Source organism: Narcine bancroftii, chromosome 6 (genome assembly GCF_036971445.1).
Source record: "Narcine bancroftii isolate sNarBan1 chromosome 6, sNarBan1.hap1, whole genome shotgun sequence".
NCBI classification, from domain to species: Eukaryota; Metazoa; Chordata; class Chondrichthyes; order Torpediniformes; family Narcinidae; genus Narcine; species Narcine bancroftii.
The window spans coordinates 87,654,117-87,681,949 of NC_091474.1; the positions used below are offsets into that span (position 1 = coordinate 87,654,117).

A 27,833-nucleotide genomic window follows, 5' to 3' on the forward strand; every position below is an offset into this window, starting at 1 on the left:
CTTGATCTGAAATAGATGACTGGGTTTGGTGAAGTTGTTTTGCTCTGGGCAGAGGAGACAAGATCTGAGGAATAGCTCCTTAGTATGGGAAAAGGGGATTGAGACTAGGGGCAGGACTCTGAATCCAGGAATGGATATCTGGGCCTGGGGACAGAGATCTCTGTCTTGAGGCAGGGGGTCTGCTGTGTGTGAGAACAGATGTCTGCCTAAATGATTGCCTGAATTCTTATAGTAGGTGCCTGGGAAGAGAGGACTGAATATGGAGAGACAGAGTGTGTGACTGGGAATCTGGATTAGAAGCTGTGCATCTATTGGCAAGGTCAGTATTTATTGTCAATCCTATACTGGACTTTAGAAGTGGGTGGTGAGCCTTCTTCTTGAAACATTGTGCTCTGGGAGCAGGTGTTCTGTTGAGGAGGAGGACCAGCATTATCACTCAGTGACGATAACAGACCAGTGATACATTTCCAGTATTTTATGATGATGTTGTCAGGACTCAAGGGCTTGAGATATAGGGAGAGGTTGAGTAGGTCAGGGATCTTTTCTGTGGAGTGCTTTGAGAGAGATGTACAAAATTATGAAAGGAATAGATTGGATAACTGCAGAGAGTCTTATATAGGGGAGCAGGGGAATCAGTCACCAGAGGACATAGGTTTAATGTGAGGAGGGATTGTGTGGCCAGACACAATTCAAATGCCTCCTACAAATTTGCTGATGACATCACGGTTGGTGGCAGAATCACAGATGGCAATAAGGAAGCATACAGGAGGGAGACAGATCAGCTCGCTGAGTGGTGTCACAACAATAACCCTGCAATCAACATTAGTAAAACTAAGGAGCTGATTGTGGACTTCAGGAGGAAATAAGGAGAACATGAGCCAGTCCTCATTCTGGGGTCAGCAGAGGAAGGGGTTAAACATTTCAAATTCCTGGGTGTCAACATCTCTGAGGATCTATCCTGGAACCTTCACTTTAATGCAAGGAGTTTGAGAAGATTCGGTATGTCACTGAAGATTCAAAAGCTTCTACAGGTGTTCCATAGACAGCATTCTGGCTGGTTCCATCAGTGCCTGGTATGGAGGTGCCTACACTCTCAGGACACAAAAAATCTCGCAGAGTTGTTAACTTGGCCAGCGACATCATGGGCACCAGTCTTCACTCCGTTGAGGACATCTACAAGAGGCAGTGTCTCAAGAAAGCAGCCTCTATCCTCTATCTTGAGCCTGTCCTAGGTGTTACTGAGGTTCTTGTGTGTTGGTGGAGGTACAACCTCCAGAGACAAAGAAAATATTCCATCACATGTGACATAGATTGCGGGAAGATCTTGGAATACCAGGAGTTGACTTAAGCTGCAACATACCCTCCCTACCCTGCTTTTGTGATTACATTATTTCAATGTCTGTTTTAGATAGGTTTCCAGACAATGAACCCCCACCACCCAGGCCATGCCCTCTTCATTCTGCCACCAATGGGGGAAAAAGGTACAGAAGCCTGGTGAGCACCCAGCGCCACAAGGACAGCCTCTTCCCCGCTGTCATCAGATTTCTAAATAAGCAATGAATCACAGACACTGCCTCCCTTTGTCTTTTTCTTGAATTATTTTTATTTATTTTGTAAGATGCTTTATATAAATGTTTGGACTGTGATGATGCTGTACAACAACAAATTTTGTGACATGTTCATGACAATAAATTCTGATTCTGATTTAACAGGATGCTGAGAGGAAACCTTTTTACACAGAAGGTGGGTGCATGGAATGAGCTGTCGGAAGAGGTGGCTGAAACAGGTAATGTTGCAATGTTTAAGAAATAAATTGGGCAGATACATGGACAGGATAGGTTTAGAGGGATGTGGGCCAAACGTGGACAAGCGGGACCTGAGCAGGTGGGACATTTTGGGCACATTTGGCCAATTAGCCTGTTTCCATGCTGTATGCCTCTCTATGAACAGACAATGCTTTTAGTTTGTATTTAAGAAGCAGGAGCAACCCTTGAATTGCATCCCTTTTCAGTGGGATCATGGCTGATCTTTTCCCTCAGCACTATTCCCAGATTCCTTGACATTTTAAAATCCTATTGCTATTGCTCTTGAATCTATTCAAGCTATCAAGTCTCCTTCTCTGAAGCACCTTCAACATATAACCATATACAGCACAGAACAGGCCAGTTTGGCCCTACTAGTCCATGCCGGAACAAATCTCCACTCTCCTAGTCCCACTGACCAGCACCTGGTCTACACCCCTCCAATCCTCTCCCCTCCATGTAATTATCCAGTCTTTTCTTAAATGTAAATAACGTCCTTGCTTCAACCACCTCTGCCGGAAGCTTATTCCACATCCCAACCACCCTTTGCGTGAAGAAATTTCCCCTCATGTTCCCCTTATAATTTTCCCCCTGCAATCTCAAACCATGGCCTCTGGTTTGAATATCCCCCACTCTTAATTGAAAAAGCCTATCCACGTTGACTCTCTCTGTCCCTTTTAAAATCTTGAACACCTCCATCAAATCCCCCCTCAATCTTCTACGCTCCAGAGAAAAAAAGCCCCAGGCTGCTCAACCTTTCTCTGTAACTCAAACCCTGACATCTTGTCAACATTCTCGTGAACCTTCTCTACACTCTCTTTATTTTGTTTATATCCTTCCTATAATTCGGTGACCAAAACTGTACACAGTACTCCAAACTTGGCCTCACCAATGCTTTGTACAATTTCATCATAACATCCCAACTCTTGAATTCAATACTCAGATTTATGAAGGCCAACATTTCAAATGCCTTCTTCACCACTCTATCTACCTGAGTATCAATTTTGAGGGTACTATTTACCATAACTCCAAAATCCCTTTGTTGCTCTGCACTCCTCAATTGTCTACCATTCAATGTATATGACCTATTTAGATTTGCCTTTCCAAAATGCAACACTTCACACTTATCCGTATTAAATTCCATCAGCCCACTCCTCTAGCTCTTCTATATCTCTTTGTAAGTTACGGTAATCTTCCTCACTGTCCACAATACCACCAATCTTTGTATCATCTGCAAACTTACTTATCCAATTTACCACCCCTTCTTCCAGATCGTTAATATATATATCTAACAAACAATAGTGGACCCAGGACAGATCCCTGAGGAACTCCACTAGTCATTGGCCTCCAATTTGACAAACAATTTTCTACCACTACTCTCTGACACCTCCCATCCAACCACTGCTGAATCCATTTCACTACCTCCTTATTTATACCTAATGCCTCCACCTTTTTTCCTAATCTCCTGTGGGAAACCCAAGACATTCAATAGCATTATCATCTCTGATTCAGCATTGTCTGGAAACCTATCTAAAACAGACACTGAAATAATGTAATCACAAAAACAGGGCAGAGAGGGTATGTTGCAGCTGAAGTCAACTCCTGGTATTCCAGCAGTTGCCAGCACCTCCAGCAACACACAAGAACCTCAATAACACAGAGGACAGGCTCAAGATCCAGTCCCATTAACAAATTCCCAGTCTACTCCTCCTACCCAGACCCTTCTCTGAATGGATCAATAGCACAAAGAAGGACATTCTTCCAAAGGAAGTGCAAATTAAAAAAAAATACAAGGAAAATATGGCCTGAATCACATACACTTTGGCATGAGAGCTGGCCCGAAGATTAATGGTTTAACTGGGTTTCAATTCATGGGGCACTGGTACCAGTATTTGGGAACGTTCTGTACAGCTTCACTTTAATCAGACTGGAACTATCACCTTTAATTAGGGGTGAAGACAAAACTTTAACCCAAATGCATGGGGAATGGGGGCAGAGGTGATACGAAACTCTTTTGGTGAGGGAAACATCAAACATTAATATTTTTTTAGGTCGCACACCCAATTTGACCTACAACTCTGGTATGTTTTGAAGAGTGGGAGAAAACCCATGTGGACACAGGGACAACGTACAAATCCTTAGAGACAGAGCGCGATTCGAACCCCAGTCCTGATTGCTGATGCTGTTCGATCCTTACGCTAACCACTACACCAACCATGCCACCCTGAAGAAGGGGGTAGTAAGATAGGGATAGTATCCCTTCAATCAAAACCAGAGCAGGGAAAAATTATTTTAAAAATGAATCCCTCTTTATAAGATGCCACACAAGCATATATGACTCAAATATAAGAGAACAGATATGATCTAACAACCATTAAGAAGCTAATGGGTTAGGTATTCCAGAATACATAATGTTTAGATGAGATGGCAAATGGAAAAGCAGAAGAGGCACTGATAGCAAAGAAGAGGGATAAAACCAATGGGAAACTGATCATTGCTAGGAAAATCAAGAAGGAAAATCAATTAATCGGAAGCAGATAAACGCGAACTGTCAGAAAACATAATTGGGAGTTGTATATGTACCAAGTAGTCATGGTAATGTAAGATAAAGCAGGATATAAGAGGTGCATGTCATAATGGAAATACAATAATCATGGAGGAGTTTACATTTCGAGTGGGGAAAATCCAATTAGCTATCATATTGAGCAGGGCCGATATATGAAATGTGTAAGAAGTGGTTTTTCTAAATTAGTATTTTGAGTAAATAATAATGTAACAGATTATTTTGGTATTGTGCAATAAGTGAGGGTTAATTAATAATATGGTACTGTAGTTAAGGGCCATCAGCAATTTGATCAAGATGTTGTTAAATCTGAAACCAAGGTCACAGAGGTATGAGGCATGAATTGGCAATAGAAGGCTGGCAAATAGCATTAAAAGATGTGAGCATGAAGGAATAATACAGCTAGTTTTTAAAGAATTAAATGATAGCTTCTAAGTTATACAATGGAAGGTTAGTGCTTGGTTCACAAATCAGACTGGTAGATAGCCAATTAATCGTACTGTTTAAGAAAGGAGCGAGAGAGGAAACTGAGGACTGGAACCCAGTTAGTTTGACGTCAGTCGTAGGGGAAACGCTTGAATCTATTATTAAAGTAGTTGCAGCAGGCATTGAGAAAACAATTGGGCAGGGTCAATGTGGGTGAGGTAAAGGAAAATTAGGTTCAACAAATCCGTTAAAGGTTTTGTTGGTAACTTGCATAAATCAAAAGGGTTGTGATGCCCTTGAACTTTTTAAAAAGCTATCAATAAATGTCCTTTATTAGAATGGATGTGCTCTGTTTTCATAAAGTAAAATTAGAGTTCATACAATTAAAACTAATATACTGGTGTGGATTGTGAGTAAATAATTGATTAATAAAAAAACAAAAAAAGGTCTGTGGTGGTTAGTGTTCTGGTGCCAGCGGTTTACAATTATTTGGATGAGGAGAGCAAGAAACAAGAAAATCAGCAGACAGAGCGATTGAAGTAAATACACAGAAATGCTGGATAAACTCAGCAGCTCCCCCAGCAAAGATATAATGTTTGGTCCTGAGCTATTCATAATGGTACGACAAGGTTCCTTGATGAAGGACTCTTCCCTGAAACATTGGTCCACATTCCTTTGCCTCCTCCAGATGCTGCTGGACCTGCTGAGTTTCTCCAGTGCTTTGGTGTAAATGAAGTGTGATGTATCCATGTCTGCTTGTTGACACAAGGAGGTGGCAGTGATGAGTGGTTTTTAATTTTAAAAAAAGTGCAGATGGGTTATGGGTAATGGATAGGCAATGGGTGACGACATGTCAAGTGAAATGTAGCGTGGAAAGATGAGGGCATCTATTTTGGTGGATAAAATCTGTATAGTTTCTAAACTATGAGTGATTGAAAAGTGTTGGATTCAGAAGACTTGGGTACTTTTGTGCATGAGTCACAAAACAAAATTAACATGCAGGAATAGCAAGGCTTTAGCAAAGTCAAATTATATGTTGGTCTTCATTGCAAGAGAATTTAATTCCAAAATCCAATTATAGAGGTCCCAGGTGAGACCACATCTAGTCTATTGCATTTGCTTCTGCTTCTGATCTCCCTAACCAAGAAGAAATAACGGGATCAAAATCATGCAATAAAGGATCACAAAATTGATTCTTGGGCTGGAGGAGGTAAATTGAATTTAAAATTTTAATTTACACATACATTATGGTAACAGGCCCTTCCAGCTAGTGGGCCAGTGCCACCCAATTGACTTACAACCCCGGTCTGTTTATGAACAGCAGGAGGAAACTGAAGTGCCTGAAAGAAGCCCATGCAGACATGGGGAGAACGTATAAACTCCTTACAGACAGCACGGGATTCAAACCCCGATTGCCTGCGCTATAACTGTGTTGCACAAGCAGCTACACTGCCACCCATAGGTTAACCGTTCTGCCCTTACTCTAACCGTGCCACATAAATTATATGAATAGTGATTAAAAAGACAAGATCTATATTTTTTTGGACAATTTTTTTGTGCTTAGTCATTATTGCCAAGAAAATCCTTTAATGCCCTTGTGAAGGTAGTAAGCTTCCTCCTTGAATAGCTCCAGGAGTTAGACCCAGTAACGAAAAATCTACAGCATTAAGTTTCCAAATTTGGATGTTGTTCAAATTTGGAGGACATCCTGGTTGGAGTGTTGCTGTATCCCTTAAACCACACATGTCAAACTCAGGCCCGTGGGCCACATTTGGCCCGTGATATAATTATATTTGGCCCGTGATATAACTATATTTGGCCCGCAAGATCATATCAAATATTTATTAGAGTTGGCCCGCTGGCGCCAGTATAGCGCATGGACATCTAATACTACAAATCCCAGAATGCTTTGCAAATGCGTTGGCGCCGGCTTAGACCCAGGTGCATCAGAGTAAATCACAGTGTAGCAAGCTAAGCTTGGATTAATATTTTCTTTGGTTAACTTTGGACTGTTCATAGTTGAAAGATTGGATTTTCATTGAAGCAAGTTTTTTTTTGACTTGTTGGCTTTTGAAAAAATATACATTTAAAAGGAACTTAAAGGCTATAGAGAAATATTATTTATTGAATATTTTATTTCTCATTTGTTAATGCTTCTTCTGGAAAGAGTTTAACCAAAACTATTACTAAACATTTATTTTAATAAGAAAAAATTTAACATTACATATGTTGAAAAAAGAGAAAACATGCAGACGTTGTTGAAAATTTTCAATAAATATTTAGTTTGGCCCACTACTTGGTCCAAGTTTTTAAGTTTCGCCCTCTGTGAATTTGATTTTGACACCCCTGCCTTAAACCCTTGTCCTTCCTGGTGGAATGAGACATGAAAGTTTGCAGACGCTGTGATTTTAGTAAATATACAAACCTGCAAGAGAAATTCAGCAGATCCTGTAACATCCATAGGAGGCCGAGATATATAACCGACATTTTGGGCCTGAGCCCTTCATTTAGGTACGAACAAAAAGCAGGCAGGCAACTGAATACAAAGGGAGCAAGAGGAGGGAAGGAGGGGGAGGAATATGAGTGAACAACCAAGAGGCCATAGGTGGTAAAGGTTGAAGTTTGGGATGTCAGATTAGGCAAGGTAACTCTCCAAAGGGCATTTTGTAGATGGTGTACACTAGTTACTGTGTGGCATGATTAGAGGTAATATACAATTAGAGTGAGGTATGAGAACATAGAACACACTAGAAGAGTACAGGCCCATCAGCCTTCAAAAACCACAAAACCGTTCCTATTTTGTAACCCTTTATTTTTCTTTCATCCATGGGAGTCTAAGATTCCCTTAAATGCCCCTAACGTTTCAGCATGTACCACCACCCCTGCCAAAGCATTCCAGGCACCCACAATTCTCTGTGTAAATAACTTGCACCTAAGCTTTCCTCCCTTCACTTTGTACAGGTGTCCTCTGGTGTTTGCTACTCTCTCCCTTGGAAAATAGGCATTGGCTGTCTAACTTATTTACGCTCTCAGAATCTTATAAACCTTTATTAAGTCACTCACATCATTCTTCGCTTCAAAGAGGGAAAAAAGAACCTAGCTCTTTATAAGACTTATTTTCCAAACCAGGCAACGTCCCGGTAAATCTCCTCTGCATCCTCCCCATAGCTTCCACATCCTTCCTGTAATGAGGTGACCAGAACTGAACACAATATTCTGTGTGGTCTCACCAGAGATTTATAAAGTTACAACATGACATCTCAACTCTTGAACTCAAACCCCTGACTATTGATGCCTAGCATCCTATAGGCCTTCTGAACTATCATATCAACCTGCATGGCCACCTTGAGCGATGTATAGATTTGGACCCCAAGATCCCTCGATCCTTCCACACTGTTATGTATCCGAACATTAACCATGTACCCAGCCTTCAGATGAGGATCAAACAATTATTCAATGTTCGTTTATTGTTATTATCATCCAATTGTACTGCATAAGTATAACTGGTCGAAATAGCATATTTCTGTCCCCAGTGTAAACACAAGTAGACATAGCACACATATTTACAAGCAATTTTTATGTTTCATATTAGTCATTTTATCCTAGGTGGCAACTAAACCTGGGACCAGGTGCACATGTCTGTGTCAAGACAGAGTTTGGTTATAGGGGCATGGGAGAGCTCTGGGTCTAGATTCAGGGGTCTGGATCTGGGGGGGTATATGTTGGCTACATAAAAGGTCTCTCTGGGAGCAGGGGTCTGCTGAAGGTAAACACCTCTACTGGAGGAACTTAGCAAGTGGACCAGCATTAGTTGGAGAAAAAGAATGGTTACATTTTTAGCTGAAGCCTATTATTGAGGCTGGGTCTGGGATTACAGCGTAGGCTTGTGGACAAATGTCTAGCTCAGATGTCAAAGGTCTCAGTAATGGCACAGGGATCAGAAACTGGGTTTCGTTTAAATTTTAGGTGCACAGCATGGTAACAGGGTCTTTCATCCCACTGCTGCACTCTACGAGTCACCAACCTCCAGGCGGAATACTTTCCTTCCATTTCTACTCTCTGCTTTCTTCTTACAAGCCAATTTTTAAAAAAAATTCACACAGCCAAGATTCTACTGATCCCATGCCTCTGGATGAGTCTCTCATGGGGAACCTTATCAAATGCCTTACTAAAATCCATGTGGAGTGAGTCTGAGAAGAGCGGTCTGAACAGTATCAGATAAAACTGTTGATTTTAGTTTGTGTAAATAGCTGTGATTGTCCAGTGTACAGTATCTTCAACCCACTGCCATCAAGATGAAGGTACAAGAGCATCAAAATCAGGACTGCCAGGCTGGGGAATAGCTTCTTTTTGCAGACTGTGAGCCTGGTGAACATAATCCTGTAGCCATGAAAGTCATCCCAAATATGACTATACATTTATTTCATGTGTTCTGTTTACTGTGTGTTTTTGTGCATGCACCATGATCTGGAGAGAGTGTGTTTTGTCAAATTGCATATGTACATTGTATGTACATAGTAACCTTGAACTTGAAGAAGGGATATTGAGTCATTTTGCTGAGGGTTAAAATATTTTGCAACTAATATGGAAACCATTCTTGGACTATTGCTTTTTTAAACCTATGATAAGGATCTTTAGTTTTGCAATTACCTGGGGAAGATGCTGCAGAACTGATATGACGTGTAACTAATTCTTCGTTGAAGTGTTTTTTTTCACTGTGCAATAGCTGTTAGTGTAATCAGTTGCATGTTATTTAGAAACACTGCACAAAGGCAAGTCAGCCAAACCAGAGAGGTCATTAAGATAGCAAAGACAAGGGGATGTGAACAATTGTTTGTGTGATTGGAAGTCAGCAGGATCCAGGTGGAATTAAAAAGTCACCTTTAATGGCTGTGACATTTTGATCAGCAAAATCAATTAAATAAACTGTATTCTTTTGGATTTGACTGAGTAGCTTTTGTCTTGGGATTGAGGGATGAAGCTCAACACAAGCTCAATACAAGCTTGTTCTTATTTGACATTCTCTGGAAATCAGGGACAACTTGGATGGGGACCATAGGTCTCCATCAGCTAGGACAATGGATGACTGATCGAACAAGTGGATGGGTAGCTTGTGAGGTGGTGTATCCTTTTGTCATCTCCAAGGGTTTTACATGCTCCCAATGCCTGGCTTCAGTCTAAATCATACCATCTTGAATACTCTCTCCTCCCTTGAGTTGGTTAAAAACCAGGAGATTCCTCAGAACTAGAATTTTGAGCACATCCCTGAATCTCTTCCCACAGTAGAATTTGGAAGAAAATGTCTATTTTTTGGGTATCTTGTGCTGGGGATGCAAATAACACTGGCTGTCTATCATCACAGAATGAAACACAAGTTTTCAGATGCTGTGATTGTTGTAAAAACACACAGAAATGTGCAGCATGAGAAAGCACGTCAGCCTCTCTACTTGGTCAAGAGTTTGCGGAGGTTTGGTACAACATCCAAAACCTGGCAAATTTCTACAGATGTGTGGCTGCACCACGCTCTAGTATGGGGACACCAATACCGTGCAAAAGGAAACAGGCAAACCCCTCCCCACATCGGAGAGCAGCAGCAATTATCAAGGATCCACTCCATCCAGCACACGCTCTGTTCCTCTACTGGAAAGAGGTCTAGGTGTCACAAGACACACAGCACCTGGTTCAGGAACAGCTGCTCCCCCTCCACCATTAGACTCCTATTTAAATGGAGACAAGCTAGGGAGTGGGGAGGAGCAAATGGATCTGGGAGTACTTGTTCACTGGTCACTGAAGACTAGCATGCAGGTTCAGAAAGCTGTGAAGAAGGTAAATGGCATGTTGGCTTTCATAAAGAGGGGATTGGAGTATAGGAACAGAGACGCCCTTCTGCAGTTGTACAGGGCCCTGGTGAGACCCCACCTGGAGAATTGCGTCCAGTTCTGGTCTCCAATTTTGAGGAAGGACATACTAGCTATAGAGGGTGTGCAGCGCAGATTTACAAGGTTAGTTCCAGGGATGGCGGGGTTGACATATGCTGAAAGGCTAGAAAAACTGGACTTGTATCCAATGGAGTTTAGAAGGATGAGAGGGGACATGATTGAGGTATACAAAATCATCAGGGGGATAGACAGGGTGAAGTCGGATTACTTGTTCCCAATGATGGGGGAGACGAGGACTAGAGGGCATAGTTTAAGAATACAGGGTAGGCCCTTTAGGACGGAGATGAGAAAACATTTTTTTACCCAGAGAAGTGTGAATCTGTGGAATACTCTGCCACAGAGGGTGGCAGAGGCAGATTCGCTGATTATGTTCAAAAGAGAGTTAGATAAGACTCTAGTGGGCAAAGGAGTTAAGGGTTATGGGGATAAGGCTGGAAAGGGGTACTGATCATCCATGATCTGTAAAATGGCGGTGCTGGCTTGACGGGCCGAAGGGCCTACTCCAGCTCCTATTGTCTATTGTGAACCACAAACTCAATCAGGGATTCATTTAAGGACTCTTAGTTTTACATTTTATTGATCTTTTAAACTCTGTATTGCTCAATTTGTTTACATTCATTATCAGTTTACATGTATTGAGTTTTTTTTTGTTGCATTATCAATAAATAATAATTCTGCCTCACCCGCAGAAAAAGAATCTCAGGGTGGTATGTGATGAATGTACTCTGACAATAAATCTGAAATACTTGAGGAACTCACTCAGTCTCGTAGGATATAAAGATATATTACTGATGTTTTGGGCCCGAACTCCTCTTCAAGGGATAAGCAAAGAACAGGAAAGCTTCAGAATATGGACTGAAGTCAAAAAGTTAATTGGTACATCAAGAGGAGAAGTGAGAGTTGGTTTCTGCTCTGTGAAAGGAGACAGACAGAGCTGAGGGAAAGGAAAGGGTTTAATGGAAACCAGAGAAGTTGATGTTAATGCCTATCATGGAACACTAGTTGGACCCTCTGAGCTGGGGATATTGGGCTGATGCCAGTCTGCAGGTTTTGTGGAGATAGCATTCATGGCATGTTTCCAGTACCCTGTTGGCATTCCAGGTTCAGAAACATTTAGGATTCAAGCTTCCTTTATTGTCATATAATCGTACAGAATGTGTAATATTACATGAAATTGCCTTCTGCCTGCTCTAAGGCAGGCAAAGAGTCTCCATTAGTGTTCTCCAATGCCCCTTACAGTAAAGAGAAGCAAGTCCTTTAGGAGGCCAGGATCATTGCTGCCCAATAAATAATGAGATTTGACATTTTGATTAAAGGTATTCTTCTCCTCCATTGTCCAGTGCAGATCAGAGGGAGCCATCTCACTTCTATAGATGCTGCCCTTTGAATAAGAATTTAAATCCAGGCCCAGTCAATTTTCTCAGGAGGAACACAAAATATTTCCCAATACTCGTTCATTTGAACCTGTTCTTCTATCAACTGGAACCCCTCTCATGGGAAGTGTTGCATTGACTACATGACTCACAAACCACTGCTTTCAAAACTGTTGCGCAAATAAATACAAGGAGCTCCTTAAAGTCTCTCAGCCTCAGTGGCTGAACAATGTAAAATAAACCAAGCAGGACTACAGAGATTGGCTCTTATGGAGAGAGAGGCAAGATGACGTAGGAGGAAAAAGTGGGATGACAACTCTCCCCGACTGAACTGTTCAAAGGCTGATTTATAAGTATTTGATAAATTTTTTAAAGTGCTAAAAAGTTGGTAAAGTACTTATTACAGCAGCAATGAAGAAAATTAAAGGACAAATAGTTTTTTTAAAAACTATTTAAACAAGCTGGAAGTATGGAAGAAATTCGGCCTACCTCACAGAAGGAGCCTCAGGAGTCCGACTGAAGCATTATCCAAGCCTCAGAGGACGTCGATCGGCAAGTTGAACCTGTCTTGTGGTCTGATTCGCAAGATGGTGCCAACGTTCAATTTGGTTTACCTCCTGATCAGGAGAAAGTGTTGCGCGGGGATACATGCGTACATGTGGCAGAAGATGCGCACATTATTGGAACGGGCTCGGACTGCGGGGGACTCGGCCTATGCCAAGCCAACTAGGTTAGCCTTGGGGGGAGTTCCGGGTAGCCAAAGTGTCGTTTTGTCGGAAGAGGAAGAAACTCCAGCCTTGTTGGAGGCTGCAAGTTTGATGGAGGGTAGTCCTCAAGCTTCAAAGTCTTTGTCTACTGAAATAGGAATTGATGTAACAAATCCAGTTTTAATTGACCTTGCTAAACAAATGGAAAATTTGGCTTTGCAAGTGAATCATGGTTTTGCTGCTGTTAAAGAACAATTTGCTGATATGAAAGGAAAAATGAATGATATAAGTGGTGAAATTTCAACTGTTAAAATTGATGTTAATAAATGTTTGAAGGCTGTTGATAATGTTCAAGATAAGAAGAAGCTTTCTTTTTCTGTAAAGATCAAGTTGATCAGTATAAGGAAAGAGTGGATCAAATTGAAGATTCTTTTACTGGCTGGGAAATTCAGAAGAAGGAGTTGTTGAAGAAGATAGATTCTTTTGAAAATCAAAGCCAGCACAATAATATTAAGATTGTGGGGCTTCCAGAAGATAATGAAGGACCAGAACCAGTAAAGTTTTTTCAGAAGTGGATCGCTGAGGTGTTGGGGGTGAATGTTTTTCTGGATGGACTGGAGTGAGATAGAGCACATGGAGTGATGAGGGAAAAAAACATTACCAGGCCAACCCCTGTAGTTGGTTCTTATTTGTTGTTTGCGTTATCAAGATCGTGAGATGATTTTGTATCTTGCTGTGCAAAATGCCAGGAAAAATCAGGGGCCTTTAATGGTTAAGAGTATCAGAGTGTTTTTTAATGCTGATTTAACTCAAGAAATAATTAAGTGGTGTAAAGAATTTAACTCTGCTAAAACGGTACTATGGAAGAAGGGATATAAATTTGCTTTTCGGTATCTTGTGGTATTGAAGTTGTTTTATTGGAATTATCTTTCTCAGTTTTTTGATAATGATCATGATGCCCTAATTTTTGCTAATTCCTTGCCAGATAATAGGTCAAGTCAAGACCTACTGTCTCAACCACCAGAGATGCTTTCTGGGGTGAAGAATGGGAGGAAGCATTGAAGACACAACAACTGATTGACATTGATGATCAAATTAATTGAATATTGGAATCAGCATGTCAAACATGAATTTCGTGTTTTTTTTAAATAGAGTTCAGTTTGGGGGGGAGGTGGTACTTTGGAAGTCGTTAGCCACACCCATGTAATTGAGGGGGATAGAACACTATTTTTATAGTTTTTTTTTCCTTGGGGGAAGGGGATTCTTTTGTATTTTTCCTTTCTTTCTATTTTTTTGGTGAATTTTTCTTGTTTTAAGGAGTTTCTTAATTGTAGAAGCTGTGTGAGGTGCCATTCTGGGCATGATATAAGGAAATATGGCCAAGTTAAATTTTGCAACTTTTAATGTTAATGGGCTTAATAATACAATTAAAAGGAAACCAGGGTTAAATTAAGATGAAGATTGATATTGCTTTTCTACAAGAAATGCATTTGACTGAAAAAGAACATCAGAACTTGAAAAGAGATTGTGTAGGGCATGTTATAGCATCTTTTAATTTTAAAGCAAGAGGTGTGGCTATTTTGATACATTAAAAAAATATCATTTACATTAGATTCAGTTTTTGCATCAGCAGGTAGAGTACTGGTTGTAAACGGCAAAAAATTTTCAGATGAATGTTTATGCACCTAATGTGGATGATGAAGGGTTTGTAGTGGAAACTTTTTTTAAAATTTAAATCGGGTGAATGAGAATGTTTTGGTGGGTGGTGATTTTAATTGTTGTTTGGATCCTTTATTGGATAAATCTCCAAAAACTTTGAAGAGAGCTACGATGGCTAATCAGTTGTCAATCATAATTAAAGAATTGAATTTGGTAGAGATTTGGAGGGGATTAAATCCAACAGTGAATGACTTTTTACTCAGCTAGACATGAATCTTTTTCAAGAATTTATTTATTAAAAATATATTTAAAAAAAATAATTGATTTATTTTTAGTATCAGCACAATTACAAGGTAGCCGAATATAAAAGTAGGATTTTGTCTGATCATTCTTTATTATTAATTTCTTGTGTAGGTTCTGAATGTGCAGAAACTACATACCGATGGAGATTCAATACGATGCTGTTGAAGCATCCCAAATTTTTGAATATATTAGGGATCACATTAACACTTTTTTACAAATAAATGAAGATTCTGGACAAAGCAGAACCTGCTTTAAAAGTGTATTTAAGGGGACAGATGATTAGTTACTTGACTAAAAGTAAGAAACAATATTTGGTAGAGAGTCAAAACTTGGAGAAGGAAATTGATAATTTAGGAAAGGAGGTACAATGAAATTCGACGGAAGATAGAAAAGTCTATCTGACTAAATTAAAATTATGTTGTAATACTTTAAAAACTTATAAATTTGAGAAGTTGTTACAAAGATCTAAACAGCATTATAATGAGTTAGGTGAACGTGGCCATAAAGTTTTAGCATGGCAGTTGAAGACAGAACAGGTTTCTAGGACTATAAATGTTGTTATTGATTTTTACCTATAAACCCCAGGAGATTAATGATAAATTTTGTTTATTTTATCAAGATTTATATACTTCTGGGGTGGTGCAGGATAATGATTGAATTGATACATTCTTGGACTTACTGACATTAAAGATGAGGGAGTTGGATAATTTTTTTACTGAATTGCAAATTAAAGAAGCATTACAAGCTATGCCAGGTGGGAAATCGCCAGGCGAGGATGGTGTTACTTCAGAATTTTATAAATAAATTTCATGATTCATTGCTTCCTTTATGGAAGTTTTGAAACAGGTTACAGAAACTGGTTCTTTTCCAAAAGCATTAATTATGGTTATTCCAAAAGAGATCCATTGAAAGTTGGATCATATCGACCGATTTCTCTATTAAATGTAGACTATAAGGTAGAGGCTATAGATTAGCTAAATATCTTCCACAGTTGGTTCAGTAGATCAGACTGGGTTTATTGAGAATTGATATTCTGTGGATAATGTTAAATTAATTTCTTTAATATTTCTAGAAAGCAACCCAACCAACCCATGATAGTAGCTTTAGACGCTGAGAAAGCTTTTAATAGAGTGGAGTGGATTTTTTAAATTTATTTAAAGTTCTAGAAAAATTGGTTGGGTGAAGGTTTTATATAAAAATTCATCAGCCAGGGTGGTGTCAAATGGACAAATATCATCTTCATTTATGTTGTCTAGATCGACTAGGCAAGGATGTCCTTTATCATCAGCCTTATTTGCTTTAGTAATAGAGCCATTGGCTCAAGTGATTAGAAAAGACAGTAATATTAAAGTAGGTTTAGATGAATGTAAAATTAGTTTATTTGCAGGTGATGTTTTAATATATTTAACACATTTTAAGCAATCTTTGGGATTCCTTCAAGCACGATTGGAGCACTATGGTGAATTGGGAGAAAAGTGAAACATTGCCTTTGTTAAATGATTATTTTTCAGATTGTAAACAGAAAACACAATTTCGACGGTCAGAAAAGATTAAATATTTGGGAATAGTTGTTGATATTGATTATCAACATTTATATGATTTAAATTATATATTTTTATTAAATACTATTAAATTTGATTTAAATAGATGGAAAGATTTACCAGTAACCTTGATAGGATGTGCGAATTGTATTAAAATGAATATTTTTCCCCATATACAGTACTTGTTTCAATCTAATCCTTATATGCTACAAATACATTTTTTAAAGAATTAAATGCTTCAATAGGATTATTTTTATGGAAAGATAAATTAGCAAGAGTATTGCTACAAAAACTGACATGGAAATGTGCTTTAGGGAGATTGCAATTACCACATTTTCAGAATTATTATGGGGCAGCTCAGTTAAAATTTATTAATAGAATGTTTGATACTGATCAACTTCCAATATGGGCTAAAGTTGAATTGTCTCAGATTTTTGAATGAAATGTAAATCAATTTATATACAAATGCCATCCTCATCTTTTACAGAATTATAATTTGCCTGTGTTAAAACATTTAATGGAAATGTACAATAGGAATCAAAATATTAGAACTAAAGGTAAGATTTCAGCTAGGAATCCATTATATCAGAATAAATTGTTTCCTTTTTCGGTGAATAAGATCTCATTATTTGAGATCTTGGGATCAGAAAGGTATTAAACTGGTGAGAGATTGTTTTGAGGCTGGATAATTTTTGTCATTTAATAGACTTAAGGAAAAATTTGGAATTGTGTCAAATACACTGTTTGCACATTATTAATTACATGCTTTGACATTAGATAATTTTGGACGTGAGTTGAAATTACCTAAACATACTACGTTTGAATCTTTACTTACTGATAGTGGTAAAAGAAGTTTTATTTCAAAAATGTATTCTTTTTGCAACAGAAGATGACTAAACCAGATTTGTATAAAACAAAAAATAAATGGGAGAATGATTTATCTATTCCAATATCTCAGGAGGAATGGATGTGTGAGGATAGTATGATTAAATTAATAAATGTGAGATAAAGTTTAGTTCATTATAACTTTTTTACATCAGTTGTATTTAATTCCTCAGATTAAAGAAGTATGGATTTAGATCTTCAGATCTGTGTTTATGATGAGGAAAAGAGGTTGGTTCTTTTACATTTAGTATGATTTTGCGAAAAGTGAAACCTTTTTGGTATAAGATTATGGAGTTTTTGAAAGGTTTATTTAAATTTAAACTTCCACATGATCCATTATTATTTTTGTGTGGATACAATACGACATTGACTTTGATTTTAAAATTAGAGAAATTTCAAATTGGATTTATTCATTTAGTATTGGCAGAGGCAATATTTGGAAAAATGAAATTGTATTCAATTGGAAAAGATAACTTATAATTGGTGTAATAATTTTTTAATAAAATGGGGAATCTGTATTTGAAATATACGGGATTAGAAATACATTTTTTTCCTGGATGGAGATGAGTGAGAGAGATCCTTTTTTCAGGGATAGCTATTAGAAGAGGGGGGGAATATTTTGTATTGTTTTATGTTATTCTTATAATATACAGATAGTCAATAAATATAAAGTTTTTTTTTAAAAAAGGGGGGAGGCAAAAGTGCTTGAGCATGCAAGAGTGTTACAGTGGTGAGAGAGATGTGTATGACTACCCAAAATGCAAGAGCAAGTGCCATGGTGGGGGGTGCACCAGAGTACACCAGTGCTTGATGTGACGGGATGTGCCAGAGAAGGCCAGAGCACACCTGCACCAGAGTGAATTAAGCGATGGGACGTGCGGTGTGCCAGAGCTAAAAGGGGAAAAGGAGGGATTAAAAAGAGAGATAGGGAGTGAGAGGAAGAAAGAGAGAAATATCTGGGGGACATGTTGCCAATTAATCAAACAGGGGTCTATGTATCAGTCTATGAGACTGTGGACATAGTGGAGGCAAATCCACAGACACTCGAGAGTTCCTTTCAAAGGCACTCTCTTTCACTTCACTTTCTCTTGTACTGTAAGGGGTGCTGAGCAATACTCAGTTTAAATTAAAATTTTTAAATTTAGACATACAACACAAGGCCCTTTCAAACTGCTGTGTAAAATTGGGTTAACTGGGCAATTGCGCTGCCTGGTCAACCTCGTCAGAATCCAACTGGGTCCCTGACCTATCTCAGAGGAAGTCAGGAAACCCAGTTAAATTTACTTAGGTTGCGTCCATAGGTGATTTGAACAGGAAAATGGCTGACCCGTTTATTCCGGTGACATCAGCACTTGCTACCCAGGTGCTGCGATTTAAAAGAGGCTCTGGTAACAGGCCATTTCAGCCCACGAGTCCATGCTGCCCAATTTACCTACACCCTCAGTATGTTTTGAAGGGTGGGAGAAAACCAGAGTTCCCGGGGGAGAACGTACAAGTAAATTCATTACAGTCAGCGTGGGATTCAAGCTCATGTCCTGAACATTGGCACTGTAAAGACATTGTCCCACCCCATGGCAGGCAAAAGTTAAAAGTACGTCATGTATGTTACATTTTAATGTATTATGTGACAATAAAAAGGAGCCTTGAAATTTCAAAATACAGTAAAACCTCATTAGAAAGTGATAATTGGGGTCCAAAATTTCATACTTTATTGCAGCCAAGTCGCGGAATAGATGCCACGATTCAGGAAGCAGGAGAACAGAATACTGTGACTCAAACCCTATAATAAGACCTTTAAACTCCACATATTAACATATCCATCCAGAGTCACGAGTCAATTTTTGAGTTTGTGGCTGTTAGCCACTGAGAGCCTGGCATCCTAAAATCAATGTTTGGGGTCCACAGACACCCGCGCTATAAGCGATTCTGTGGATTAATCAATCGCGTTCTAACGAAGTTTCATTGTAGTCAGTTTCCAAAATTTTGTTCTATTAAGGTCAATATACATCTGCTGCTATATACTCTATTTAGGAGATACAAAGAGGGTTTTTTTTTAACATCTTAGTCTTCATCTAGAATTGCTGATGTTTCAGATTAAGGGGAGGCCTGAAATGACATTACTTGGTTGGTTTCATGCTTTATTAACCAGGATTGTTTGTTTGACACCTCTTGAAATGCTGTGTGCAGTTCCGAACACTACATCGTCAAAAGGATGTGGTAGAACTAGAAGGGAGTCACCAGGAATGGAGGACATCAAGAAGAGATTGGATAGGTTGGGAGTGTTCTCAATGGAGTGCAGGCGGCTGAGGTTACAAATGTTTAGCAAAGTTGATAAATCGATACGGGGGATTGATGGGTCGAAAGTCGCTGTCATTTTCCAAAACTAAAATGAAAGGATAGGGGACCCATTTAAAGAGATATCAATGAGCAAGGTTTTCCATATATAGGGTTGTATTTTATGGAACAAGCTTCTAGAAGTAGGTTGAAGAGGCAGGTATATGAATAAAAAAGAAATAGAAGGGTGTGTGCAAAAAACTGGAAAATGTGATTAGTGTAGATAAGCATAGATGGGCTGAAGGGTCTGTTTTTGTCTGACTATCATTCTTCTAACATGGCTAGGCTCAAGATCCTGAATTCTGGTAACCTGTAACATGTACTCCACTCCCCTCTCCACAGATGCTGCCTGGCCCTGTTGACTCACTCTCTGCATCCAAATGGACAATCTATCCAGCTTCTGAGTACATCACTCTTGCTGCAATTGGAAGAATGGAAGTTGAACTAAAAACACACAGAAATGCTGGAGTAACTCGGCCGGTCTCACAGCCTCCATAGAGGTAAAAATATATTACTAGCATTTCGGGCCTGAGCCCTTCCTCAAGATAGAAGCAAAAAACCAGGAAGGCATCTGAATAAAGCATAGAGAGAGAAAAGGGGAAGAATGGGAGGTGGAGAAGTCCAGACCAACAGCTGAACTAGGTTATACAGTAACAGGTTTTGACACTGCTGTTGGTCAGGGAGTGTGCAAAAACCGCAAATCATTGTTTCAGTCAATCCATCCTCCTGAGGGATGACTTGTTATTGTTGCTGCAGACTTAAGTGTCAGTGCCATCGCAGAACTTGTTGTCCTTTTATCTTCCCTTGATGGAAGCTCGCAAATACAACAGCAGTTGCCCTCTTGTCTTGCAATTTAAACTGAAGAGTAAATACCTGTACGTTGACTGATCATTTCTACCCTCGGATGCTGTCTGACCTGTTGAACTCCTCCATCAACTCTGTCTGCATTGAATATCCCCAGTTTTGTTTTACAGGAATGTACAAATGCTGTCTTTCTGTATTTTAGTCACAGAATGTTATCGTTGACCTATTCCGTACTCTGACAATTGATTGAGCAAATGCTCAGTACATTTTTAGTCGAGCTTGTTCATCATTCTAGACCTTCCTCTCTGAGAATTGCACCTGCATTGATTTCAATCACCTTCCAACAAACTCATTTTGCAGTATTCTTTTAACATCCAGATTTTGATGTCACCTGCTTAGATCTGCCAAACCCAATGTTGACCATCCTGTTTATCTCACAAGGTGGGTGGCCTCTTCAGCCAAGTGTTACCTTTTTCAATTTCAATTGCATCTAATGAGCAAAATAAGCTATTATTTTGCAGAATCAGTCTCCTTTGAATCAGTAGAACCAAATTCTGGGTAATGACTTTTTCACTTATAATTCACAAAGTAGATAGCACCAAAATAAGTTACTCAAAACTATATAAAATGTTGTTAAAATGTTGTTGTTTAATCTTGACATGGGTATATATAGTTCACTTCTCACATGCAAACCCCGTTGTCATAGCTCTGTTCTCACTCGTCTTGATCTCCACACAATCAAATAAATCTAACAACAAAACAGCATTGACTGTGGCTCTCGACTGCTCCCATGATGCCAAGATATCAGCAGTAACGTGCCCTCTCACTGCCACAGCTCTGGACCTCGTTGGCCTGTGATGGACCCCTCCTGTAATCCAAATCTAATATTGAATTCAGACACAATTCTTCCCTGTAGGTGATTTCTGGGCAGCTCCTCCTTAGTGTTAGAAATGTGGTTTCCAGCAATGGTACTGTAAACAATCGACTCCCCGGATTGACAAGTACCTATGCTGGGCAGGTTTTGCTTTAAAAAAGATTACACAAAAATGCTGGAGAAACCTTTGGTCATCTGACAATCATTCCTGTGAAATCCCTTCGAGATCTGGAATTAATTATGTTGTCAGTGAATTCCTGGTCAAATTTAAATTCTCCCTGGTTGGACTCGAGGTACCCGTTGCCTTGCAAAGTGCACATAATGCAGGATAGGCAAGCCTAGGACCTTGATATCTTCATGAACCACGCTGAAACTCTCTTATTCTGGTAAGAGGGCACAAACTGTGAGGACATTAAAAATAAAAGGGGTATTTGAAATCTTAATGATCTGGAAAATTAAAAAGAAATCTTCAAGCGCCCAAACAATTATGTGTGATCTTGTTGTCTCAGCTCAGTGAGTTTTGACAAGTTTTGATATTCCATCCAGTGCCGCAGGGCTCAGCTTCACTCCTTTTTGAGTCGATAGTTTAATGGATCAATTCTCCCAGTGTCCTGGGGAGGTCAGAAGTATGCACATTTCATTCTGAAAGCAAATTAAATACCTCTGGTGGTTGGAAATTCAGAGCAGAGGGAAGATTCAGCCATGACTGCACATGATGGACTGCAGATGAGGGCATAATTGAAATTCCAGTTTGAGAGAGTAGAACTAACACAGCACCAGCATTGAGGGAATGTCATTAGATTGAACGCCAAAGCAGAGATGTGCATTGGGTACACACAACAGAAGGAAATCGAACGAAAGATAATGCCTTAGTAATAAAGACCTTATCAACAAGCAATGATTGCAAAACAAAAAATCCTAAGTGTCCTTAAACACTTACTCACAGCAGGTTCACAGTTCATGAAAGGCTGAGCAGGAAATGGCTGTTAATGATGAGGGTTTACTCGTGACCTCAGTGTTCCTGGGAGACCCTTCTTTTACCAGTCTGAGATGGGACAGGAAAGGAGCAAGTTTCTCATTTCCAATTCTTATTTGTGTAGCAATATTATCACCAACTCCATCAAATTCATCAGTTCCATCTACATTCCCTGCTCCCTAGGATGGGCAGGCAACACACTGAGGGGTCTACACTGCCCTGGCCCCACTCTCTTCCCCTCCTCCCATTGGGAAGAAGACTCAGCAGGAGATGAGGGAATGAATGGCTGTTGATGCAAGCAAACACTCAGTGGGCCTTTTCCCACTGCCGTTCCCTACCCGGGAATAATGGCTTGCCGGGAAGGCATTGTCACATGCGATACGCCTTTTCTTTGAGGATTTTGCAACCTTGGCTTTTCATGCAAAAGGCACAATTTATGAATTAAACTATTACTTTTCATCATCATTATTCAGTTCCCTGGCATTTTAAGTTGACATTAAAATTTAATTTATGTATAAATAACCAAGTCTAGAAAAAAATGCTACTGATGCATCTGGGAGGGCACATTATGCCCATCTGGGAGGGCACATTATGCCCATCTGGGAGGGCACATTATGCCCATCTGGGAGGGCACATTATGCCCATCTGGGAGGGCACATTATGCCCATCTGGGAGGGCACATTATGCCCATCTGGGAGGGCACATTATGCCCAATGAGGGTTAGCAGACTGAAGAAAGCTTAACATTATGCAATGCATAATATTTCAACTATCTGTCCTCTTTATTAATGCAATAACAAGGTCTCTATGCAGCACCATCTACTGCAATTACCAGAAATACCTAAACTGAGACCTTGTCATTTTTTTTTTGGTTCAAAAGAAGCCAGCCAAGATCCCGCTGACTAGTAACTCCATCTTGTAATGTTCTTTCAAACCCCCCCTCAATACCTTAACTGTACATGCAGACGCATGTAGGTTTTCGCAAGTGATTGTCTATTTTAGTTTAAAAGTGTTCAAATAAGTGATTTTAAGTAATTAATATTTAAAAGGCCCATAACGGCAAAGCCTGACAATCACAGAATGACGTGGCAATGCTGGAAATCTTACGGCCCCTGTAGGTCCCCACATTTTAATATCTTATAATAGTTCTTTCGAAGCTACTCAGTCAATCCCTGGTTGGCGACAAAAGTTAAACCAAGTTTGAGCCTTAACTACAGCCTCAAAATGTAAACTGCGGCTCCGGAAAGCACCTTCAACATGTTATTATATTATTTCAAAGCCATTATATGAGAGATTTGCTCCACCAATCCCACCCCTACCATAGCCCTTCATCATCACCCTTGTGATTGTAACATGAAGCTCATAGCTTTGGTTACATCAAGGATAAGGATTTGCCCACTTTGTTGTAAGAAACATCGAAAGCAGTGCACGTTCTCACTACCAATAACACGCAGGCATCTGGCAGGGGAATAAATAATTGACTTTTTATATATTAGTTGTAACCTGCTGATTCTGTTGCACAATTTAACTTTGTGTTAAAGAGTTCTTCAGTGTTGGATTTATACAGGCGGGTTCCGGTGGGACTTCCTGTGAGTGCATAACCCGTCACTTGCGACGTCATCACTGGGGGCATGACCCTCCCCCCTTAAAATGCCTGGTTGCTGATTTTCCAAGTATGTTGGGTTGTGGTGTGAAAAGTCAAGGAGGTGCAGCCTTCCCGGAAACTTCACCCAGGTCCCAGGAGGGTTGCCTACATTTGGCAGTGTGAAAAGCTCTAATGAGTCCAGAGCTGTCATTTTGATGCACATCCCGACTCTGGTTTAAAATGGTTGAAGACTTGAATGGAGAAATCTCAATGCGTGTTACCTTTCCACCAATAACACCTCAATGGGTAGAGAAAGCCAGAACAGAATTCAACAGAGAGAGGTCTCAGGGGAATCTATCATAGTTAGAATTAATCCCTGGCCCCCACTTCTGCTCCTTATCCTTTTATCCTTCTGATAGCAGAATCACAGATTTTTTGTTTGAGATCTTTGCATACTTCCGATTCTGGATTTTTCTGAGAATGGGATCAATCTCAAGGTTCCACTTTTGTCTTCAGTTCCATGCATCTTGTGTTAGCTTGAAACTGAAGACATATGCTCTCTCCCCAACCACAGGACTTGATGTATTCCAGAGCCTGATCATGTGCTGACTGAGACTTTAGTGTGAGGTAACAGAATGGTCGTCACCTGATGGGACAGGATCTGGAGCAAGTGCACACTTGTTTCTCATCTCACCCAATATATTCCACAATTAGGGAATGTCAGTAAACCAATGCTATCGACTGGCACATTCCAAGCTGCAGGAATACATGTGAAGTATGTTCAGTTATGAAGCAAAAACACCGAATGAAAAAAACATGACTGTGTGGAGGCATCCATCTTGAATCCAACTCAAGCTGCCAACAAATGTCTCTGACTCCCTCTAGTGGCCAGGAGGATCTCAGCCAGACTCATAGCATCCGTAGGAGGCAAGGATATACTCCTGACACTTTGGGCCTGAGCCCTTCTTCAAGGTAATAAGCAAAAATCATGCAAGCATCTTAATTAAATACGAGGGATTGAGCGGGAAGAATGGGAGAAGGAGGAGCCCGGACCAATAACCAAAAAGGTGTTAATTGGATTCGATGGGAGGAAAGGTGAATAAATTATTTTGGCTCTGTGAAAAAAGAGGGAGAGAAAGAAGAGGGAAGAGAGAGAGCTGGGGAAGGAAACAGGAGGATGAAGATGGGGGAGGGGTGGTAAAGGAACACAGTCTGGCATCCTGTCTCCACCAGGGCACTGGTCTGTGTGTGCCAGCCTTTCAAACACTTCTTTGGCCTAATTGTTTAAATGACACACTGTAAGAAAATGTGTGGAATTTGAATTTACTATCTCCATACCATACGTGAAACATATTTTTGATACACAAAAATAAATGTTCTCAAGTCTGTGTGTGCTCCTTTTGATCAAATACAAGAGGAGCTTCTCAGACACATCCAACTGTTTCAGGACAGTGGGCGGAAAGAAGAAAAGATGGGATGTCACCAACCTGGCCTCCACCCAGCTCTCTCCACAACATTCAGTGTTGGGAAACCATTAGCTCGCTTGTTGTGCTCTGGACGGAGATCAACAGGCCAAACTCACAATGCACTTTGTGACCAGCCGTCACACACTCCAATGATGTCACTTCCATTGCTTCATGGATGATTGACAAGGAAGCCTCAATAATAGATCCGACGATCTGCTAGGGAGCGTCTTCATACTCAATTTCTACCCAGAGAAAGAACAATGATGACCAATGTCACCAGAGATTCTACACCAAATACTTGGAAGGAAGTAAAATATAAAAATGTGTTTTAGGATTACTTCCCAACTTCAATTAATAATCTTTTTGGTTTGTTTTTAGGGCAAAAAAAATGGAGAAAGTCGGCTCGATGATCACTCTTTGCCTGCAATTCAAAGAAACACCATACAAAACCATGGAAACGGCTTTTTCCAATGGGTCTATATCAACTTCTGCCAAAACAAGAAGAATGGTTTCTTTGTGCTCACTGACATACACTCAAAATGAATTAAAGTCAGACATGTGGATATTAAATGAGAGCCTATCCTTTCCATACAAGAACAATGTACAGATGCACCAAAATTTGGACTTGCTGCAGCTACACAGGTTCGTCACCGTAGACTCTCATAAATTTCTACAGGTGTATCGTGGAGAGCATTCTGGCTAGTTGTATCTCTTCCTGGTATGGCCAATTCTCAGGACAAGAATAAACTCAAGGGTTGTTAACTCAGGCTGCAACATCACAGGAGCCAGACTTCACTCTGTCAAGGACATTGACATGAGGCAGTGTCTTCAAAAAGCAGCCTCTATCCTCCACTGCCCATCGCGAAAAAGGTTTCAGAGCCTAAAGATGAGCACTCAGCGGCACAAGGTCAGCTTCTTCCCCTCTGCCATCAAATTCCTGAATAATCGATAAACCAAAGACACTGCCTTACTTTTTGTGCTCTATTATTTTTATTTAAAAGAATAATGTTGTAAGATGGTTAGAGTATGAATGTTTGCACTATGATCCTGCAACAAAACCCCAAATTTCATGACTTGTTCATGACAATAAATTCTGAAGTGAAATACTCCATCTACAATAGTATAAATAAAATTTTCGCAATATGCCAAGATCGTATGTGTTATTTTGTGCTGAGTTTTGAGTCTGAATGTGCATGCACTGAGGTCCACAGAAACAGTTTTGTCTGGTTGTATATGTACAGTCAGATGAAAATAAACTTGAACCTGAACTTGTGTATGATACAAACCTGACACATAGTGTGTTTTCTTTTGTTAGAATTAGAATGTTCATAGGTTCTGCTTCCTGTCAAAGTTACTGATGTGGAAATCGCAGAACTCAAACAGAGTCAAAGCTCCATCTTATGATGCCTTTACGTAGTTGATAAAGGTCAATCCTATTGCCATGGCTACTTCCAAATTCAAACAAATATGGACTGACCCTACTCCTCTCTCATCACAATCCTCTCATCCAAAGAGTCCATGCAATGAAACCTTTTATTTTGCATTCCCAAAATATCTTTCCTTGGGAATGGAGATTATAAACCTCACACAAAATCAACTGAAGGTTCAGTCAAAAGAAAAGGAGCCATTGATTTCTAATTGGTTGCTATGGCTGCAGGATAATTTTAGTAATTCATGTAGAGGAACTCTAAATTCTGTCTGAATACTCACAATCAAGTTGAAGGTTGGTATTTAAGAAATATAATTTATCTATGCAAAACAATATTAGCAAACAACTCCAAACAGCACTTAAATTAAAATCTAGTTCTGGGCCAATTATAGTTCCCTGAGCTCAATAATCTAACTCAGGCAAAATGTCAGTACAAACCCAAACATAGTAAAAAGCCCTGTTATCTGGAATTCTAGCAACCGGCAAAGAAATAATGGAAAAAAAGGTAAAAAAAAAAAAGGGGGTAAAATTGGTCCCTCATTGTTAGTGCAATCTCAAGCAACTGGAAAATTCACTTATCTGGCATCTCCCAATTCCCATAGATGGTGGACACCAGGAGTTTTACTGTAAGTAAATGAGACTTAACACTAGAGCCTTTGCTGGAGGAACTCGGTCAGTCTCGCAGCATCCATCGGAGGTAAAGATATATTACCGACATTTCGGACCTGAGTTGTCTTCAATGTTGAAGATGGGATCAGGACCGAAACTTCAGTAAATGTATCTTTACCTCCTGCGGATGGTGTGAGATGTACTGAGTTCCACCAGCATTTCTGTGTTCTTACTACAATCACAGCATCTGCAGTCTTTAGTGTTTCAGACCAGAACCATTGAGACTGGTTTTATCTGCAAGAGGATGGGATGAGTGTCTTGGTGAATTGAATAACTAGAATGCAGACAAGCTTTAAACTAGGTTAGGATTATTCCTTGGAGCAAAGAAGTATGAGGGGAGATATGATCAAGGCTTACAAGATGTTGAGATGTATTTACGGAATGGATGCAAATAGGCTTTTTGCACAGATTGGGGGAGATAAATATGAGAGGTCATAATTTTAAACTGAAAGGGGAAAGGTTTAGTGGGAAGATCTTCACTCAGAGAGTGGTGGGAGTG

General features: G+C 39.7%; 1 protein-coding gene and 1 long non-coding RNA gene across 4 annotated transcripts in view; one reads left to right on the forward strand and one right to left on the reverse strand.

Moving 5' to 3' along the window:
• The window catches only part of LOC138737314 (glutamate receptor ionotropic, delta-1-like), a 722,304-nt gene that overhangs the window by 17,319 nt on the left and 677,152 nt on the right, over positions 1 to 27,833 (reverse strand). The gene's annotated exons all lie outside the window — the stretch shown is intronic.
• Positions 4,458 to 26,377, forward strand: LOC138737552 (uncharacterized). 3 transcript variants are annotated; one of them, XR_011341016.1, is made up of 5 exons: positions 4,491 to 4,529; positions 5,873 to 6,001; positions 17,372 to 17,426; positions 19,875 to 20,032; positions 25,615 to 26,377. It is a non-coding gene; the product is annotated as an uncharacterized lncRNA (long non-coding RNA). The 3 variants fall into 3 exon arrangements; XR_011341017.1 differs by lacking the exon at positions 5,873 to 6,001 and having other exon boundaries at positions 4,458 to 4,529; XR_011341018.1 differs by lacking the exons at positions 4,491 to 4,529; positions 5,873 to 6,001 and adding an exon at positions 16,821 to 16,870.